The following is a 21033-nucleotide window of genomic DNA, read 5'->3' as shown; positions in this document are numbered from 1 at the left end:
TCTGTCTGAATAACTTCACTTAGTATTATGATATTTTCTAGGTCCATCTGTGTTGCTGCAAATGGCGTCATTTCATTCTTTCTTACGGCTGAGTAGTATTCCATTGTATATATGTACCACATTTTCTTTATCCATTCATCTATTGATGGATACTTACTTGGGTTGCTTCCATGTCTTGGCTATTATAAACAGTGCTGCTGTGAACACTGGGGTGCATACACACATACATTTTTTTTTTAATGTAGTATTATCTTTAAGTACAAGTCATGTCACTTAGAGATCATTTTATCCACTGCTCTGTTTGGCCGCCAGTCTCTTGCCTCTCTCCTCAGCAATGGTAAGGCGGCTACACTTTCCACGGGGAAGAGAGATCCATGGTTTGTTGCCTAGTGTCAGATTTGATGAAGTCAGTAATATTGCTAGTCTCCAAATCAATTTGAATAGTGTCATTCATCTTGATGAGGGGATCAGGGTAGCGGATGGTGTGAGCATAGTGGGTCACCAGATGAAGGATGCCTTTTGTCCCCACAAAGATCTTTCTCATTTTGCACAACTTATACTTGGTCTCCTCTGGTGTAATACGATGAACAGCAAAGCGACCCTTGGTTTCATAGGTCAGACGAAAATTCTCTCCAGTCTTGTCAATGCTGATGACATACATAAAACCAGCAGGGTAGATTATATCAGTGTGGATATTGCCATCAATCTAAATGAAATGCTGCATGCAGATCTTCTTTACTTCATCTCCTGTTAGGGCATACTTAAGTCTGTTCCTTAGGAAAATGATGAGGGGGAGACATCCCCTCAGCCTGTGGGGTCCTCTAGGTGGACGAGGAACAAACACACCAGTCAGTTTATCCAGCATCCAATGCTCTGGAGCTGCTATGTGCTTCAGGTGCTTCTTGGGACCATGAGCCATGGCTGCGCCAGGCATGAAAAGAGCCACACATACATTTAAAAAAAAATAAATTTATTTATTTATTTTATATTTTATTTTTGGCTGTGTTGGGTCTTCGTTGCTGGGTGCGGGCTTTCTCTAGTTGCGGCGAGCGGGGGCTACTCCTCATTGTGGTGCTCGGGCTACTCACTGCGGTGGCCTCTCTTGTTGCGGAGCACAGGCTCTAGGCGCGCGGGCTTCACTAGTTGTGGCACGCAGGCTCAGTAGGTGTGGTGCATGGGCTTAGCTGCTCTGCGGCGTGTGGGATCTTCCCCAACCAGGGCTTGAACCCGTGTCCCCCGCATTGGCAGGGGGATTTTTACCCACTGCGCCACCTGGGAAGTCCCCACACATACCTTCTTAATCCTCATAACAATGACATGAGATAGGGTTGAATATCCCCATTTTATACACAAGAGAACTAAGGGGGAGGTTATGGGACTTGTCCAATTTTACACAGCTGAGAGTTAAGCTTTGAATCCTGTCCACTGATTCAGAGCAAGCCTGCTGCATGTCTGTGGTGTGCTGCTGTCACTGAGCTCATGACCTCACCTGCTACAGATGAAGAACAAGGGTGTGCAAAGGGAGTGGGAAGAGAGGTGTCTTCTAAAGGCTGAAACTGATCACCATGGGGGAGGATTTCAAAATTCATTTGTAAGAAGACAAATCTCAAGTTAGAGTTTTAGAGAAACATTATTGTATTGTCAAGGCTATCTGGGGTCAAATCCAAGCTTTACCATTTTCTAGCTGCCTAGCCTGGGACAGATTATTTCTGCTGTCACTGTCTCCGGGTCTTCATGTGTAAATAGAGATAATAATAGTCCCTACTCCATAGAACTACAGGGAAGATTAAATGAGTTAATGGACATAAAGCACTTACAACAGTGGCTGAAATTTTATGTCATTGAGAGGATGTTGAAATAATGGGGGAAATAATGTGAGTCAGATGAGCTTGGGTTTAAATCCTGACTCAGCTACTTAGCAACCATGTGACCTGGACCAAAATGTTAGACTCTGTGTACCTAATGTATGACTTGTGTTAATAAACAGGTTTTAAGAATATGACCTGTTTTAGCACTACAGCATTACCCCTTCCCCTACAATCATTTCTTCCTATTTTGATAGGTCTGATTGATAACAAGTGACTTATTAAAATCAGGTTGATGCTGCTTTGAGTATAGCAGCTCAGATTCCTCTACCTTAAAGATAAGTAGGCCTCAGTATATTATCTCAAATTAATGTCTGGCCAAAGGATTTTCACAAGTGAAACATTTAGTACTGAACGGAGGGGGAAATGTTAGTAAAGGTGATAACAGTTATCCACTAGGTATTTCATCCTCTGAATTTCTCAGCAAAGGAATCTGGATACTGAGTAGGAGGCAAACATATGTGCCTAGTTGCTGTTGCTGCTTGTAATAAATACCTTTAAGCAGAAGTGCTGCTGTTACTGCTACAGTTTTGGGCAGTCCCCCGAGTGTCTCAATACTTTCTTCTTCCAAAATCATTCCTCCTCCCTATCTTAAATAGATTTTTTTAGAGTATATGGTTTCTTTAGAGCCCTGTTTTGGGCCAGATGCTACATAAGAGTGAAATCTGACAAATGAATTCACTCAAGGGTGTTAGTGACCGGTATAACTGCAGTTTACAGTGAGTGACCAGAAAGAACTGCAACTTACAAAATTAGATACATGCATTTCTAACAAGAGTCTGGGTAGGTAGAGATGTTAGAGTGGGAGACTCTTTAAGGCTCCTCCTGTCTCACGTGGTCTGCTTTCCATCAAAAAGCTTCCATTGGCCCCGGTGGACTAGACTTCAGTTTATGCACCAGTTTACACCCCAAGCAAGCTAAGAGCAAGGTAGGACTCCAGTGGGGCTGTAGAGATTCACTTCCTTTGGTTTTATCTCTTCATTTGGGGCAGGGTCTTTTCCCTGGACACAAGCCAAGCACATTCAGTCACACCAAAATATCTTTTAACCTGAATAATATGAACAGTTATAGCTATAATTTTATCTTACAATTATTTATTTTTTTTCTGTTACCTAAGGTTAAGCCTGCCCCGTGGTGAAGTTGTTATTTTGTAAAAATTTTTTATTATGAGAGACCCAAACTCCAAATAACTCAGGCCAGAAGACAAACTGCTGTCCTGAAATTGCTCAAGCTATGGCCCAAATGTCCACCTACCTTTAAACTTTATGGAGATGGGCTAAAAATATTTCCACTTTGGTAAGTGCCAGGGGTTCAGATGAGGACTTACGGGAATCATGATTTGCTGGACTGCCATTCTGCTTTCTGAGATAAAATGGTGATGAATTTTTAAGCCGAAGACTTTTTACAATGCAACTGACAGGCCAAAAGCAATTTTCAGTTTTTCACAAGGATCCAGGGAGTAGAACTCCCTACCACACCAATAAGCATTTCTTGGCAGCCGCTAGCTAGATGTGCCTAGAGCTCTTGGCAGAAGCTATAATAAACTTGTCCTTCTTCCTTCTATCACACCAGCCATTCACAGTTGATTTATAGTGCTTTCTGAGAAAGGCAATTCTCAGTCCTCAGGGACATCAAAGTGAAAAGCACACCAAATGAAGTGTTTAATTTCATCAACCCAAGAATTAAGTAAAAAGTCTTTTTCTCTGTAGGGTTTATAATAACAAAGTAGCCTTCTGTTAGAGAGACTTGATTACATGAGCCCTTATAAAATAAACTTCTGGCATAGATTATGTGTCATTTAAAATTGTAGCGGAGAATAACATTAGACGGTAAACCTGTTCAATTCATTCCTTATAAGACCACATGCATTTTTTTTTACCATAACAAATAGATCCTATAATATATCAATATGATAGAAGTTTATTTCTTTTCATTTTTTAAATGAACAGACTCTTTTTTAGAGTAATTTTAAGTTTATAGAAAAATTGATTAGGAAGTACAGAGTTCCTACACACTTCCTCCACTGCCTCCTCCCCGCCCCAGAGTTTCTCCTATTATTAACATCTTGCATTAGTGTAGTTCACTTGTTGCACCTGAGCCTATACTGATCCATTATTATTGACTAAAGTACTTAGTTTACAATAGGGTTCACTCTCTGTGTTGTCCATCCTCTGGGTTTAAACAGATGTATAATGTATGTCGTATCCACCATTCCAGTATCATACAGAATAGTTTCACTGTCCCAAAGATCCCTGTTCATCTGTTTATTCCCTTCCTCCCCCTGACCCCTGGCAACCACTGAACTTTTTCTATCTCCATAGTTTTATCTTTTCCAGAATGTCATATAGTTGGCATTGTACAGTATGTAGCCTCTTCTCACTGGTTTCTTTCACTTAGCAATATGCATTTGTAGGAGAGCAAAATTGGCCCTCCCAAAATGTCTCTTTGGCTTGTGGTTTATTTCGAACGGAAAACAATCAAGGCCCGAAAGACTCAGGAAGAAACTTTGACCTCTCTCTTAGCTGCCTAAAGCATTTAAAGGCCCTGTTCCCGGAACAGAGCTGTCAGCAGGGATATATGGAAAGAACACGGGCCAGGTGTGGTGGGGGAAACTTGGCAGGGCCTGGAGATCAGAGTCCGCTCTGTGTCGCATTGCCTTTGAGTGGCCCAGAAAACATTTGTTTACCAAACATTTGCTTTTCCACCTTCATGTGAATTGCCTTCCTCTGCTTTGAAGTCCCAAACTACTACATGAAACATCCTCTTTTGTCTTTAGCCGAAGAGGGCATTTAAGGTGAGGGTTTCAGCCATTTTGGTGGGTTACTCAGTTTTCCTGGGTCTCTCCCATGTACACATGTTATTAAACTCTTGTATGATTCTCTCCTATTAATCTGTCTCATGTCAATTTAATTCTTAGACCAGCCAGAAGAACCTAGAAGAGTAGAGGAAAATTTCTTCCTCCTTAAGGTTCATCCAAGTCTTTGCGTGACTTAACAGTTTATTTATTCTTATTGCTAAATAATATTTCATTGCATGGATTACAACAATTTGTTTATCCATTCACTTACTAAAGGACATCTTTGTTGCTTCTGGCAGTTATGAATCAATTTGTTATAAAAATTTGTATGCAGATTTTTGTGTGAACATAAGTTTTTAACCCAGTTGGGTAAATAACAAGGAGCATGAGTGCTTGTTCATACATAAAGGTATGTTTAGTTTTATAAGGAACTGCAAAACTGTCCTCCAAAGTGACTGTAACATTTTACATTCCTAGCAACAATGAACGAGAATTCCTGTTGCTTCACACATTTGCTAGCATTTGGTGTTGCCAATGTTTTGGATTTTAGCCTTTCTAATAGGTATAGAATGATATCTCACTGTTGTTTTAATTTGTCCACATGCATTTTGAAATGTCTCAAAACATACTGCTCCCTCCTGATCTGGGGTTCTTAACCTGGAGTTGAGAGATGGGATTTAGGCCCTTTGTGAAATGGTGTGTAAAACTGTGTGTGATTTTTCTGCAACATGGGACTTACTTTTATTTTTAGACTTTATAAGAGATTTCTCAACCACAAAGATGAAGAGCCATCATTTTAGAGTATTTTATCATTTTTTAAAAAATGTAAATCACTGTTACAATATTATCAGATTCCATGCTTTTTAAATATATTTATTTATTTATTTTTGTCTATGTTGGGTCTTTGTTGCTGCACGCGGGCTTTCTCTAGTTGCAGTGAGCGGGGGCTACTCTTCATTGCGGTGCACAGGCTTCTCACTGAGGTGGCTTCTCCTGTTGCATAGCACGGGCTCTAGGCACGCGGGCTTCAGTAGTTGTGGCTCGCGGCTCTAGAGTTCAGACTCAGTAGTTGTGGCGCACTGGCTTAGTTGGCATGTGGGATCTTCCCCGAACAGGGCTGGAACTCGTGTCCCCTGCATTGGCAGGCGGATTCTTAACAACTGTACCACCAGGAAAGTCCTATGCTTTTTAAAAGGTTAGACTACAGGCAATTATGTTCATGATCATCCAACACATTTGTAGAACATCTTTAATGTGACAAGCATAGTATCAGGCACCACAGAGTCAAAGCTCAAAAACACATGATCTCTGGGACTTCCCTGGTGGTCCAGTGGTTAAGACTCTACGCTCCCAATGCAGGGGGCCCGGGTTTGATCCCTGGTCAGGGAACTAGATCCTGCATGCATGCTGCAACTAAAAGATCCCTCATGCTGCAAGGAAGATCCCGCGTGCCACATCTAAGACTGGGCACAGCGAAATAAATAAATATTAAAAAACAAAACAAAACAAAAAACATGATCTCTGTTCTTAAGAAATTCAGGCTGGTGCAACTCATATTATCAGGCAGTAATCATAAAGGAAGACTCAAAGACTGCTGTGTCACATTCACAATTACCTCTGGATGCTCAGTCCAGCTTGTGCCAGTAGATGTCATTGTCGTGTAGGCCAGCTAACTGATCAGCTACCCCAAAGACAAGGAATTCAGAAATGTCTTTTTTTCCCCTTGATGCATGATGCACATATGTGTTAAAAAGACATCATGTAGATTTTTTTTTCTCTTATTGACAAAGACGTAGAGCCACCATAAGTATAAAATTGTGGTTATTTTGAAAGTTAAAGGAGATTTTGAAGCCTAAGTAAAAAATATTTCTGCAAAAAGAATATACATAACCAGTAATATTATAAGTCTATAATATATAATGTAGCTTGCAACTTGAGACTATTAGGCTTTCAACATGATCTTGAGGTTTATTAAAGCTTCCATTTAAACAAGCAACAATTACCATTACTTATATTTAATACCATCTTGCTTTTCTCCTGTAAAACCCAAAGACAAATTGAATACAGTGAATACAGTAGCAGTGAAAGATTTAAGTTTTAGTGTTTATGACATATGTTGTTTCAGAGAGTATTATTCTGTTCGGAAATAAGAATTTTGTACAAGGAAAAGCTGTACAAAGTATAGCTTTTTAAAGTGCTCATTCATTCATTAAATAAAGTATGCTAATGCCCAAGAATTTTCAAGCCTTGTACTAGTATTGCAAATACAAAAATAAATAAATTATATGCCCTGTCCATAAGGAGATTATATTCTAGTGAGAGAGAATTTGGATTTTCTTCTGTTTTTTGTTTTTTTGAAACAAAAATTAGGGTAGCAATTGCATAGATGAAGACTCAGTTGGAATTAACATGTGTTTTTTGGCTAGTCCCAAGCCAGGAAGAGACCAATGAGGTACACTAATATACAACTGTGCCAAGGCTTAGAGTGTTTTCTTTAATACTAAGGGGCTGGGGTTCTGGATTCAGTTACTGAACCAATGAGTATGTCTACCTTACTGCTTGTCATCCATATCCTAAAGAGGCTTTGTTGATGCACACTATTTTTCATATAGGGAGTCATTTTGAAGAGGCTCTTTTGTTCATCAAGTAAGTGGGTGAAAATTGTACCGAGAGTGTTGACATAAGAAACTCATTATGTTTTTAAAAATATTTATTTATTTATTTGGTTGTGCTGGGTCTTAGTTGTGGCATGCAAACTCTTAGTTGCGGCATGCATGTGGGATCTAGTTTCCCGACCAGGGATCGAATCCGGGCCCCCTGCATTGGGAGCATGGAGTCTTAAGCACTGCACCACCAGGGAAGTCCCAGGAAACTCATTTGATGAGGCCAGCATTATCCTGATACTGAAACCAGACAAAACCATTATAAGAAAAGAAAACCTGCATAAACATAGACCCCCAAATTCCCAACAGAGTATTGTCAAATCAAATCCAACAATATATAAAAAGAATAATACATCATGATCAAGGGAGTTCATCCCAGGATGGCAAGCTGGCATAATATTGAAACAAAATCAATGTAATTCACCATATCAATAGACTAAAGAAGAAAAATTATATGATCACTTCAATGGATGCAGAAAAAGCATTAAACAAAATTCAATATCCATTCATGATATAAACTCTAAGCATATTAGAAATAGAAAGAAACTTCCTCAACTTAATAAAGGACATCTATGAAAAGCTTAGAGCTAACATTATACTTAATGGTGAAAGACCAAATGCTTTCCCCTATGATCAGGAACAAGGGAGGATTGTATACTCTTACCATTGCTATTCACCATCTTACTGGAGGTTGTAGCCAGTGCAATAAAGAAAGAAAAAAATGCAAAGAGATTGAAGAGGAAGAAATAAAACTGTTTGTATTTACAGGTGACATGACTGTCTATATAAGAAATCTCAAAGAATAGACAAAATAGCTACTGTAACTAATACATGAATTTAGCAAGTTTGCAGGATACATGCTTAATACACAAAAATAATTTATATATATATATATATGCAAAAGTTGGAAGGTGAAATAAAAAATATCACTGCACAATAGGACTAAAACCATTAAATACTTACGTATAAACCTAACAAAATATGTGTAAGTTTTGTATGCTGAGAACTATAAAATATATATCTCTAAAGAAAGAAGTATCTGAGTTCATGGATTGGAAGACTCAATATTGTTAAAATTCCTATTATTCCCTAATTGTTATAGATTCAATGTGATCCTAATGAAAATTCCAGCAGATTTTTTTCTTTTCTAGAAACTGGCAAGCATATCCTAGACTTAAATAGGAAAGCAAAAAGTATAGTCAAAACAATTCTGCAGAAGAATGGCTAAATGAATGGTGAAACAATTTTGAAAAAAAGATAAAAGTTGGAAGAATCACACTACTACCTGATTTCAAAACTTGCAAGCCAGAGTAATCAAGACAGGGTGGTATTGGCAAAAGGACAGACACAAAACAATGAAACAGACTAGAGCAAGTGTTGTCAAACTACAACCTAAAAGCCTAATCTGGCCTGCTGTCTGTTTTGTAAATTAAGTTTTGTTGACACAAAAAAATAGCCAGGGGCTTCCCTGGTGGCGCAGTGGTTGAGAGTCTGCCTGCCAGTGCAGGGGACACGGGTTCGAGCCCTGGTCTGGGAAGATCCCACATGCCGCGGAGCGACTGGGCCCGTGAGCCACAGTTGCTGAGCCTGCGCGTCTGGAGCCTGTGCTCCGCAACAAGAGAGGCCGCGATGGTGAGAGGCCCGCGCACCGCGATGAAGAGTGGTCCCCGCTTGCCACAATTGGAGAAAGCCCTCGCACAGAAACGAAGACTCAACACAGTCATAAATAAATAAATAAATAAAAGAACGTGAATTTCTTAAAAAAAAAAAATGGAGACAATTTCTTAAAAAAAAAAAAAAAAAAAATAGCCAGGCTTATTTATTTACATATTGTCTATTACAGCTGCTACTATGCTGTAATGACAGAGTTGATTAGTTACAGCAGAGACTGTAGGGCCTTTGAGCCTAAAATCTTTCTTATCCTTCCCTTTACAGGAAAAGTTGGCCAACTCCTAGAATAGAATCCAGGCATAAAAGAACTCATATATGGTCAATTGATTTTTGGCAAACATGCTGAGGAGAACGTGCAAACATGCAACGGAGAAAGGATAGACTTTCAATATGTGCTGTTGCAACAATAGATGCTGGACGTATATGTTGCAAAATGTGAACCTTGACTTATACCTCACACTGTATTAAAAATTTAACTCAAAATAGATCATAGACCTAAGTGTAAAACCTAAAGTATAACATTTCTAGAAGACAATAGGTGAAAATCTTTGTGAACGTGGGTTAGGCAAAAGTTTTGTAAAGAGCATCCAAAAAATGCAAACCAGAAAAGAAAATGTTGATAAATTGGGCTTGATCAAAATTAAAAACAACCAGTCTTCAAAAACCAGTGTTAAGGACTCGCCTGGTGGCACAGTGGTTAAGAATCCACCTGCCAATGCAGGAGACACGGGTTTGAGTCCTGTTCCGGGAAGATTCCACATGCCACGGAGCAACTAAGCCCATGCGCCACAACTACTGAAGCCCGCGCATCTAGAGCCCGTGCTCTGCAACAAGAGAAGCCGCCGCACTGAGAAGCCCACGCACCGCAACAAAGGGTAGCCCCCGCTCACTGCAGCTAGAGAAAAGTCCACGCAACAATGAAGACCCAATGCAGCCAAAAATAAAAATGAACAAAACAGAAAAAAAACAAAGAAACAATGTTGAGAGAATGAAAGAGAAGCCACAGACTGGAAATAAATATTTACAAAACACTATCTAATAAAAGACTGATTTCATTAATGTGTAAAGAACCCTGACAGCTCAATAATTGACAAACAGACAATCTCATTAAAAAAAAAATGGACAAAACATTTGAAAAGACATTTCATACAACAAGAGATACAGAGGGCTAATAAACACTGAAAAGATCATTAGCCATTAGGGAAATGCAAATTAAAACCACAATGAGATATCATTACAGGTCTCTTAGTGTCAGCGGGGATGCTGCGCCGCTGGAACTCTCATACGTTGCGGGTAAGATGAAAAACGGTGCAGCCACTTTGAAAAAACAGCGTGGCAGTTTTTTATGAAGTTAAACATGTACTTACTACATGACCTAACTCATCTTCTAGGTTTTTACCCAAAAGAATTAAAAATATATGTTTACAAAAGACTTGTACATAAATGTTTATAGAAGCCTTATTCATAACTACCAAAAAAAAATGCAAACAACACAGATGTTCATTACATGAGAAGGGATGAGTAAACTACAGAACATCCACAATGTGTGCACACGTACTGTGATACATTCCATACGGTGGAATTCCATACTATGGAATACTACTCAGCAACACAAGGGACAGATCTCAAATGCGTTATGCTAACCGAAAGAAGCCAAACTTATAAGGCCACATGCTATTTGTTTTAATCTATGTGACACTCTGGAAAAGTTAAAACCGTAGGCACAGCTGTAGGCTGGGGAGTGATCACAAAGGGGCACCAGGGAACTTTTTGGGGTGGTAGAAATGTACCCTATCTTAAATTGTGGTGGTTGTTATGTGACTGGATGTATTTGTCAGAATTCATAAAATCATACATCTAAAAAGGTGAATTTTGGGTATTTCCTGGTGGTCCAGTGGTTAGGACTCTGTTCTTTCAGCCGTGGGGAGTGGCCAAAAAAAAAAAAAAGTGAATTTTACTCTCCGTAAATCATATTCCAATAAATATGACTTTTCAAAATGGCCATCAAGTAAAAGAACAATTTTGAGTGAAAGTCAAAAAGCTGACTGTCTTGTGCTGGGAGGAAATCCAGGATTCAAGCTAGAAATTTAACACCAATTCTTTTTTATTTATTTATTTATTTATTTATTTATTTATTTATTTATTTTTGGCTGTGTTGGGTCTTCGTTGCTGCACAAGGGCTTTCTCTAGTTGCGGCAAGCGGGGGCTACTCTTTGTTGCGGTGCACGGGATTCTCACTGCAGTGGCTTCTCTTGCTGTGGAGCACGGGCTCTAGGCGTGCGGGCTTCAGTAGTTGTGGCACGTGGGCTCAGTAGTTGTGGCTTGCAGGCTCTAGAGTGCAGCAAGCTAGAAATTTAATTTAGAAGAAATCCAGAAACCCATATAAACATTTCCATAGTCAAACTTTTGGATCTGTGAGGTCTCAGGACATATACCTTACAAATATCAAGGGGCTCTGGTATATACTATAAAGTACAAGAACCTGATAAGAATCTATTTTTCACATAAGAGACTTATGAGCATACAAGGGAGGAGGTTGGTAACTCTCTCTCGAGGCTCAGGACAAGCCTAGTAGAGATAATGATGTCACCTCTTAAGTAGCTTCTTGAAGGATGAGCCAAGGATAAAATTGAAGAGAAAAGCATTCTAGACAGAAAGAACAATCTAATGAACTAAGACTTGAGGGGGTAAGGTGTATTCTATGAAAGATAGGTATTATATTTTTGAAAGATTGAAGAACAGTTTTTCATTGTATTGCGCTTTTAAAGTTTTCTCTTGCTTAATTTGTTCCCTTCACTTATTCCACATATTCCTGAGCACCTACTTTGTGCCAGATACTAGGCAACCTTTAAGGAGTTAAAGATAAATAAGCTGAGATTTCTGTTCTCTAGGAGCTCATGGGCACACACACACACAACTTACTAGTATAAGATTTTTAAATAGGGATATGTGCATGCATGTGCAAGTTGCTCAGAGAATAGAGGGTCTAACTCAGCATGGTGGCTGTGAGCAACTGGCAGTGAAAGAGTAAACAACCAAAAGAATATGCAAGCTGAGAGTTGAAGTTTGAGCAAGGTTTGTCAAACAGACAGAATGAATATCTTGCAAGGCAGAGGGAATAGCATGTGCAAAAACACAGCAGCTGAAGAGAACATGGTACTTGGAGAAAATGGCAAGTCATTTAGTAAGGCTAGAGAGCAAGGGACAGGGTGCATTTGAATGTCTAGCTGAAGAGCTGATATGGTTAGAAACGTGGACAAGGGTCATTGCCAAGCTAAGGCATTTGAACGTCTTCTGTAGACAGTTGAGAGCTACTGAATTTTTTTTATTTATTTATTTATTTTATTTATGGCTGTGTTGGGTCTTCGTTTCTGTGCGAGGGCTTTCTCTAGTTGTGGCAAGCGGGGGCCACTCTTCATCGCGGTGCGCGGGTCTCTCTCTCACTATCGCGGCCTCTCTTGTTGCGGAGCACAGGCTCCAGACGCGCAGGCTCAGTAATTGTGGCTCATGGGCCCAGCTGCTCCGCGGCATGTGGGATCCTCCCAGACCAGGGCTCGAACCCGTGTCCCCTGCATTGGCAGGCAGACTCTCAACCACTGCGCCACCAGGGAAGCCCCTACTGAAATATTTCACCCAGAGTAATGAAATGATCAGATTTGAGTGTTAAAATGCCACTTTGCAGTATTTTGCAATATAATTTGAATAAAGAAGAAACTAGAGATAAAGAAACCAGTTTGACAATTGCTGCAGAAATTAATTGAGGGATGCTGAGGACTTGGCCTAAGGCATCTGAGAGATAAAACTGATGGACTTGGCAATCACTTGAAAGTGTGTGGGAAGAGAAGTGGTGAGGGAGAAAAGGGAATTGAGTATATCTACCAGTGTTCTGGTTTGAGTAGCTGAATGCTGAAGCCATTAACTGGGTTGTTATAGAAGAAGGAGCAAGTTATAAACATAATTGTCTAATGAGAATCATTTTTTCACATAGGAGAGCTATGTGAGTTGAATACACATAATTAAATAAATTAAATTTAAGTACAAATTTAAACTAGAGAAAGATGTCAATAAAAAAAATTCTGGATCCTATTCCCCTATTCCCAGCCAAGGACATTTTTCTTTGCCCCTTCTCATTCAAATACTGAAGCAGAATGGAATTTAAGACCTTACAAATCATGTCCAATTTATTCCTTAACTATTTTACTAGTGATACAATGGTTACCTTAGAAATGAGATAAATAGAAAGTTGTTTCCTTTTGTGCTTTGGATAATTGTCTTCTTGCCTAGGAAAAGTTCTGATCTCTGGCTCTCTGTGAAAGGGTACCACCTTTTGTTTTGTTAGTTCACTTCATTCTGCTTTGAGATTTCCACTGAAATCTCAAAACATGTTCCAAGTTCCTTTGAAATGCCTACGTCTTCAATATCTTGTACAATTATAACAATAGTTACTGAGTGTCTACTATGTATCAGGCACCATGCCAGTTGCATTAGAGATATTATTTCTTTTAATTCTCAATATTCTTATAAGGTACAAATTAATTATTTTAAAGATGAAAAAGAAGCTCCATGAGTTTAACAATCTTTTCACTAACTGGTTAGTGAAAAGAGCCAGTATTTGCACTCTGGTTTACCTGGCTCCAAATCCTTTGAAATTTCCATTATGTCACACTGATTAGGTCTATATATAGAAAAGCAAAACTTTTTAATGGAAAATTTTAAACATAAACAAAAGGATAGGGGATAGTATAATGAACTTCCATTTACTTTTCACCCAGCTTCTCCAATTATTAATTTATAGCCAATCTTGTTTCATCTCTACTCGTCTACTTTTTCTTCACTCCCTCTCTCTACCACTGAATTGTTTTGTAGCAAATCCCAGGAATCATATCATTTCATCTGTAAATATTTTTGTATGTAGCTTTAAAAGAGAAATATTCTGAAACAACAACAATGAAAACTAACCACAATACCATTATTACACCAAAAGAAGTAGGCAATAAATTCCTTAACATCATCAAATATACAGTCAGTGTTCATATTTCGCTGATTGTCTTATATATTGCTTTTTAACAGTTGGTTGTTTGAATTAGGATGATTGGAGCTAAATTTTACTTGAGGCACATTGTTTAAACTAGCCAAAATACCACCTCATTTTGGCCAGTCTATCATCACATCCACATACATAGGAGCTAGGAGGAACTTCATGGCAAATTGTAAGTGAACTACTGAATCGGTGAGTGACCTGTGGGTCGCTCTCTCTCTCTCTTCTTTATATTGAGATATAATTGACATATAGCATTATATTAGTTTCAAGTGTACAATATAATGGTTTTATATTTGTATATATTGCAAAGTGATCGCCACAATAAGTCTAGTTAACACCCATCACTACATATGGTTAAAATTTTTTTTCTTGTGGTGAGAACTTTTGATACCTACTTTCTTAGCAACTTTCAAATATACAATATAGTATTATCAACAATAGTCACCATGCTGTATATTACATTCCCAGGACTTGCTTATTTTATAAGTAGAAGTTTGTACCTTTTGACCCCCTTTACCTGTTTCTGATATCGACCAAGATAGACATGATTGGAAGTCAATCCCATTGGTGATCTGTGTGAAATGAATCATCACTTTGGCACCTTAACCAATGTAAAAAGTTTCACAATGTTTGACTGCCTAGGACAAATCAGAGTATCTTGTATTCCTTTGCTAACTGCCTCAGAAACAAGATGAAGAGTTAAATTAGTATAGAATTTGAATGTATATCTTCTATCAGATTAAAATGTCACACAATAAAAAATTTAAGAGCTGTACAGATTTAGTTTCTACACATCTAGTAATGCCCAGGTATCAGGATTTGCTTCACAGTGTTCAAGTTTTTGGATTAGGTGATGTTTGTCTCCAGTGCCCTCCCTTTCTTTGTCTTTCTTCCCCAACTGCCTTGTGGGTCTATGTTTCCTGTGTCTTCCTAGAGACCCCTAATAAAGCACTTACTTAGGCCTGGTTGGAACCCAATTTCACCTGGTGTCTAAAATTACCCATCTTTTACCTCATCCTCCAATCAAAACCCCTTTCCTCAAGGACAAGCAAATGTAGTAGAAAGACTGTGGGCTTTGGAATCAGGCAGACATGGAGTGGAATCCCATCTCCACCACACGGTGACCTTGGCCAAGTTGGTTAACTTCTCTAAGCATTGGTTTTAAGATTAACCACTGGGTTATTGGCAGGCACAAAACATTTTTGCACCCTATAACTTTCAGGTAGCGTCTTCAACCAAGCTCTCTTTTGTGTGATGAATCAAGAAGATTAGTCCAGGTCCCAGGCCCTGGACAGGGGCTCAGTGTTTACAAAGACTAGTGGTAGAGACTCAGAGGTGGCCAGAGAGAGAACATGCTGTCAACCAGGCTTTCTGTGTTTTGCTTTATTTTGTTTTTAACAAAGACCAAACTCATATGCCAACTGCCCACAACTACTTCCCCAAATCACCAAGACAGAGTGGGCAAAACTGCCCTCCCTAACTCTACACACCCCTTTTAGGCTATATATTGCCTTTCCATGACTGGCAGTCCTTTTCTGGGTCCCTCGGGATGTTCTCTGATTTGGAGGAAGGGGGAGAGCAGGGAGGGGAGCACACGGTATTATTTGCTTCATTCCACCACCCATGAGTAAGGGCCCTGCCTAGAACTATTCATACCAGGAACTAGAGGAGAACAACCTTCTAAATAGCCACAGTTATTGGTGTTTCATAGCATGGCCAAGGGCAAGCAGAGGTTGATCCAGGACTGCCTGGGTGGAGTTGCTTATTGTACAATTCAGCAGATTGTCCTGGGGCCCTTCCTGTCACACTAGAGATGAGTCTTCTTCCAGCAGCCACTAAGTGAGATAGCCAAGTTCTCTAGGGTCTGAGAGACAGATTTTAGAATGGTGCTCTGGGGACCCCTGGGGTCCTGATGATGATAGAGAAAGGGGTAGGAGGGCAGAAGGGGCTTGAGGCATTCCACTTTTGTTCTGTACATTATGCTTCATTCAGTATTATTTGTTGAGTCTGCAGGGAAAATCATTTGGAAAAAGAACAAAGAACTTTGCTGCTTCTTCTACTACTGATGCTACTATACACACACACACACAAAAGGGCAAACCAATCTCTTGGATATTTTGCTCAAGCAGAAGTTAATGAAGGATAATGGGGAAAGGGAGCAGGCATGCCCCTGAACTTGTCTGTTCTATGAGACTCTATTGCTAGTAGTAGGTGTTCCCAGTGAAATTAAGAAAATATATGTGTTCATGTTCATGTGTGGTTGGTAGAATATTTTGGATGAGTGTTTCTTAACTCTGCTTGCACATTGTCATCACCTGGGGGGGTTTTAAAAAAAATAATAGTGCCTGGTTTTACCCCATAGAGTCTGAAGATCCTTGTTTGTTAACCCAGTTCTGGTGTCTAATAATTAAAAACATATATCCTTTATGTAGCTTTAAAGCACTTATGTACTATAGAAATATGCATATATGTAAAATAAATGTGTGTTATATATAAAAATTTTATAAGGAAACCTGGTATAATTATAGAGTTAAATTATTAAGAATGACTACCAGTAATGACATTTTTGGATATTTTCTCAATTTTATGTTCTTTTCTCCTCATGAAGACGCAAGATAAATGGCCATAGGATTTCCTAGCATTGTGTCACATTGCCAGTCTGGTATTATATACTATATAGACCGTTTTCAGCTAGTGTAATAACTTGACCCAATCAGACTAAAGGCAAAGGTGTATATTCCTTGGTTGGAAGATTTGCTCTCTCCTGTTGTAGATGAAAAATGAATGATTATTTGTTGCTGGCACCCATTTTATCATGAGGAGAGAACCAGCCTCAGTAAACAGCCAGTGGGGTAGATGGCAGAGCAGAGGGAGGGACAGGGCCCAAGCCTTTGATGAAATCATTGAGACACTGAATCACTCAAGCCAGAGACTTGATCTTCCTCTGTACCTCCTGGTATGTGAGGTTATGCAAATTTCCTTACTTAAGCAACTTCAAATCAGAGCTTCTTTTACTTTGGCCATGCTTAACTGTAACACTTAATGTTACATAAATTCCTAAAGCTCAATAAAATGAAAATAAATGCATTTGAAATAAGTAATATTTTTATTTATTGGAGCTTTTCCTCTTCCAAGTAACTGACAACTTTATCTTTCATTAATGAGATAATACATATATAAATACAAATCTATTTCTATGCTTTAAAATCACAGAAAGTGCTCAATAAAAGCATGACCCTATTCTTAATGTTTTCATGATATACTGTGGGCAGAAAAGACAGTTCTCTTTCAAAAGATTTGATGTGATTAGTTAATAGTTGTCAGCGAGAAACAAACTCTGGTACATTACTAACTTAGGAAACGCTTGAGATTCTTAGACAAGATAAATTCCTTCTAAGGAAGCTGATCCACATAATCTTAACAATTGCAGTTTGTTAGAGCCTCCATTCTGTTTATAAGTCGAGGTAGGAGCAGAAGTGAAGCAAGTTACTTCACCTCCTTCATGTTTTATGTTGTTATTGTAAGTAATGGCAACTATGGTAAGGATATTAAAAATAAAAAACAAAACTCTCAACAAATTAGCTCCTCCTTCTGGCATCACAGAATTGGAATATAATATATATATGTATGTATGTATATATGTATTTATTTTACCCAGTTCATTTCTTCCTTGTAGAAACATGCCATTCATTATGACTCTAAGCAAACAGAATTTTTTGTCTGTGATTCTGATATATTTCCATGTAAGACTTCTGTGTGAAAGGTCATTTTATTGTGGCTTAATCATTTGGTTCTCCTTCAGAAAATGTATGTTACCTGATGACAGAGGCCATCTAAGTCTTTAAGTCATTTTGAAGGGGGGGACAGTAACAAGTTTTGAGTTTTTCTGTTTCCTCTAAACCAGAGATCATGATGAATAGTAATAATAGCATTTGTTGCTATTTATTCTGTGTCAGGCATTGTGCATGGTTTACAGGGACTAACTCATTTTATTCAATCATGAATTCATTCAACAGACATTTGCAGAACACTTAACATTTGCCAGTCTGGTATTATATACTATATAGACCGTTTTCAGCTAGAATATTCATCAGGGTGGAAAAGAGCAGCAGTTTGACTTTGAATCCTAGTGCGAGAGCCCTATTGCCCTGGAAGTAAGAAAGAGATAGAGAAGATACAAATCAGGTTTTTCTGTTTTAATTCCCTGAGTTTCTCCTCCCAGTATGATAGACTATGTTTTTCAAAGTTTGTTCCTTGATATTTCCACGAGAGAATGAAAATAGATGTTATTCTAAAAGTTCCACGACTAAGAATTTTGCGGGGAAACGTGGGGACTCAACCATTAAACACAATGCTTTACTACAGGAGTTCTCAGTACCTTTAGTAGGCTTTGGGGCTCTCCAAGGAGGTGCCACATTTTGTATTATTTCCCAGACGTATTTGATCATAATCTCCCCCCAACTTGCACCCCGCACAGGAGGTACAGTGTTAGGGCTCCATGCACACACTTCAGGAGAGACTTATCCAAGCTATTTTTGCTTTTACAAGTTTTTTCATTTCCTCCTTTTACTTCAAATCTCTCTAGTGCTCTAAAAGCTCTGGGTTTTATTCTCCACAACTGCAAACTCCCCACCTCCCTGACAATCTTACGTGTCTTCAGCATGTCTAGTTTTCACACCTCACAGAGACTTCTAGTCAAGTTGGATATGTCTATAAAAGACATTTAGCCTCTCATATCCCTTCATCCCTGGATGATATAGTGTCCTCGATCCACAACGACTGGGGAAGGAGGGAAGAAGAGGACATAGGGAGAAAGGTTATAACCAGAAAGGGTAAAAAATGTAAATTTCAGTACACAGATGAAACTTGGTGCAGCCCTGCTGAAAAACTGCCAACTCCTGACTGAAACGAAAATGTATAAAAATTAAAGTCATGGATTATGTTTATCCTGGATGCAAAGTGAAAGGGAAAACTTGGAAACCGCCTGCTTAATCTCATCATGTTTCAAAGTCAAGTCCAATAATTCTTGTTGGAGGAGGTGTGGAGAGGGAGGAAATGGTCTTTGGAGCTTGGATCATGTAATTCGGCATTTGTGTTAGCCAAATAACTTAACCATTTCCCAACCTGGATTTCTTTCACGTGAAGTGTGTACCTGCACGTTGTTGTGAGTTGCTGCACTGATGAAGTCCACTTGAAAAACAATAGTGTTTGTAAAAACCTATAATGGAAAAGAATCTGAAAAAGAATATATATATGTACGTATAACTGAACCACTTCGCTGTACACCTGAAACTAACACAGTATTGTAAACCAACCACCGTTCAATAAAAAAAGGAAAACAATAGTGTAAGTAATAAAAAGAAGGAGACCTCTTAACTCTGTGTTCCTTTCCCTCCTCCAAGTAAATATTCCCATCAGACCTCATCATTCTCTGGAAAAGGGAAAAAGAGTAATACCTAGCATCAAGTGGGGAGAGGGGGGACTCAGGAAGTTCTGTAATTCATAGTTTTCTCTTTGAAGAGAAAATGTTTGTATTAACCAGGGTCCTGGTAGGAAACTGAATTCTCCACTCAAAATAGTTCAGTGGAAGAGGTTTTACTAAAGGGACTATTTACAGAGATGAGGGCAAGGTCCAGGGAGCCAGCAAAGATGTTAAGGTACCCAGGGACTGTCGACAGTGGGAAGCTATTACCGCTAGTAGGTCTGAGGGGGCAAAGAGAGTAAAGGTGTTACCAGCTGGAGGAAGGGCCATCCCATAGAAGCTGGACTTGTGGACGCAGCACATCAAAGCAGGAAGGAAGCAGGAAAGAAATCTCTTTCTCTCATTCAGTTCTCCCTTCTCCTACAGGTATCTCCTACTAGCCAAACTCAGATAGAAGCAGAGAGCAAAAGAGCCCAGGAGATGCAATGTGAGTAAGTGAGAGCCTCTCTGGAACCAGAGCACACAAGGCTCTGGGGAGAAAATGGAGAATAATTAGGCCTCTCTTTCCACAATCTACCTTCTGGGTAAAAACTTTGAGCAAAACTCCAGTATGTCAAATAAAAGAACATTTTACTTTCAGCTCAGAGTCCAATCCACTCACCTTACAGATGAGAAAACTGAGATCCACAGAGCTTGGTTAAAGTCACACAAGGTCGCTGTGAGGTGTCAGCCCAATGCTGCCTTCTAGTTCCACAATGCGTCTTTTCCACGCGGCTAATCTTCATCTTTTAGACCCTCTGGGTCTATTCATTATCTTACTTCTCCCTCAAAATTCAGTTTCTCAGTTCTCCTGTGTCTTCTAGAGAAGGAAAAGAGAGATGAAGATTTCATCTCTGGGCAGACATATGCCACCAACAGTAGACTGTTCATCTGAATAAGGTGCGAGTTGCGTAGAAATGAAAATGTGATTATATGAAAGCTCAACTACAGCCCTTTGGGCAAGCTGGGTGGACCAGAAAGACCTGGCTCACCAGGAGAGGTCAACTTGTCCTTCCAAATGCACCACAGCTGTGTTCTGGGGCGATGTGAATGGGTAATTAAGGTGGCCAAAATGCTGGGTCTGTTATTAGGTTCACTGCAGGGAATTCAGGTCACTTAGGTTTCAATACTTCAGGGTCAGCCTTAGGGAAAATTGGGAAATGGTTGACCTTTGCCTTCAGTTGCCTTATGCTCACTCCTTCCCAGGTTTCTTCCTCCCCTTCACTCCCGGTCACCAAGAGCTAGTTCCCGCCTTAGGCAGGAGCTGGTCTTCCTATCCCCTTGAACGTGCCCAGAGTTTCAGACTGTCTTGGCCCTCTCCTCAGTCAAGGCCTACTGTCCTTTAGGGTTTCCTTTTCAGTGAGACTTCAGCAGATCTGCTAAACAAAGGTGTGTCTAACTGTTCGAGGTTGTTAAGTAGCCTGTTAATGTGTTACCCTTGCCAAATACTCTCCCCACATTCCTCTCCACTGTCTGTACATTGACAGCACCTCAGTCTGATAAATAGACCCTATGGAGGAATATTCATACACTCC

General features: G+C 39.4%; 1 pseudogene; it reads right to left on the bottom strand.

Moving 5' to 3' along the window:
- Positions 1-269: 269 nt before the first annotated feature.
- LOC132371562 (small ribosomal subunit protein eS4, X isoform-like) lies at positions 270-919 on the bottom strand (annotated as a pseudogene).
- Between the last annotated feature and the right edge of the window lie 20114 nt (positions 920-21033).

The sequence above is a fragment of the Balaenoptera ricei genome, chromosome 9, assembly GCF_028023285.1.
Source record: "Balaenoptera ricei isolate mBalRic1 chromosome 9, mBalRic1.hap2, whole genome shotgun sequence".
Classification (NCBI taxonomy): Eukaryota; Metazoa; Chordata; class Mammalia; order Artiodactyla; family Balaenopteridae; genus Balaenoptera; species Balaenoptera ricei.
Note: the sequence above shows the minus strand (reverse complement) of the source record. Positions and strands in the feature narration are given on the sequence as shown.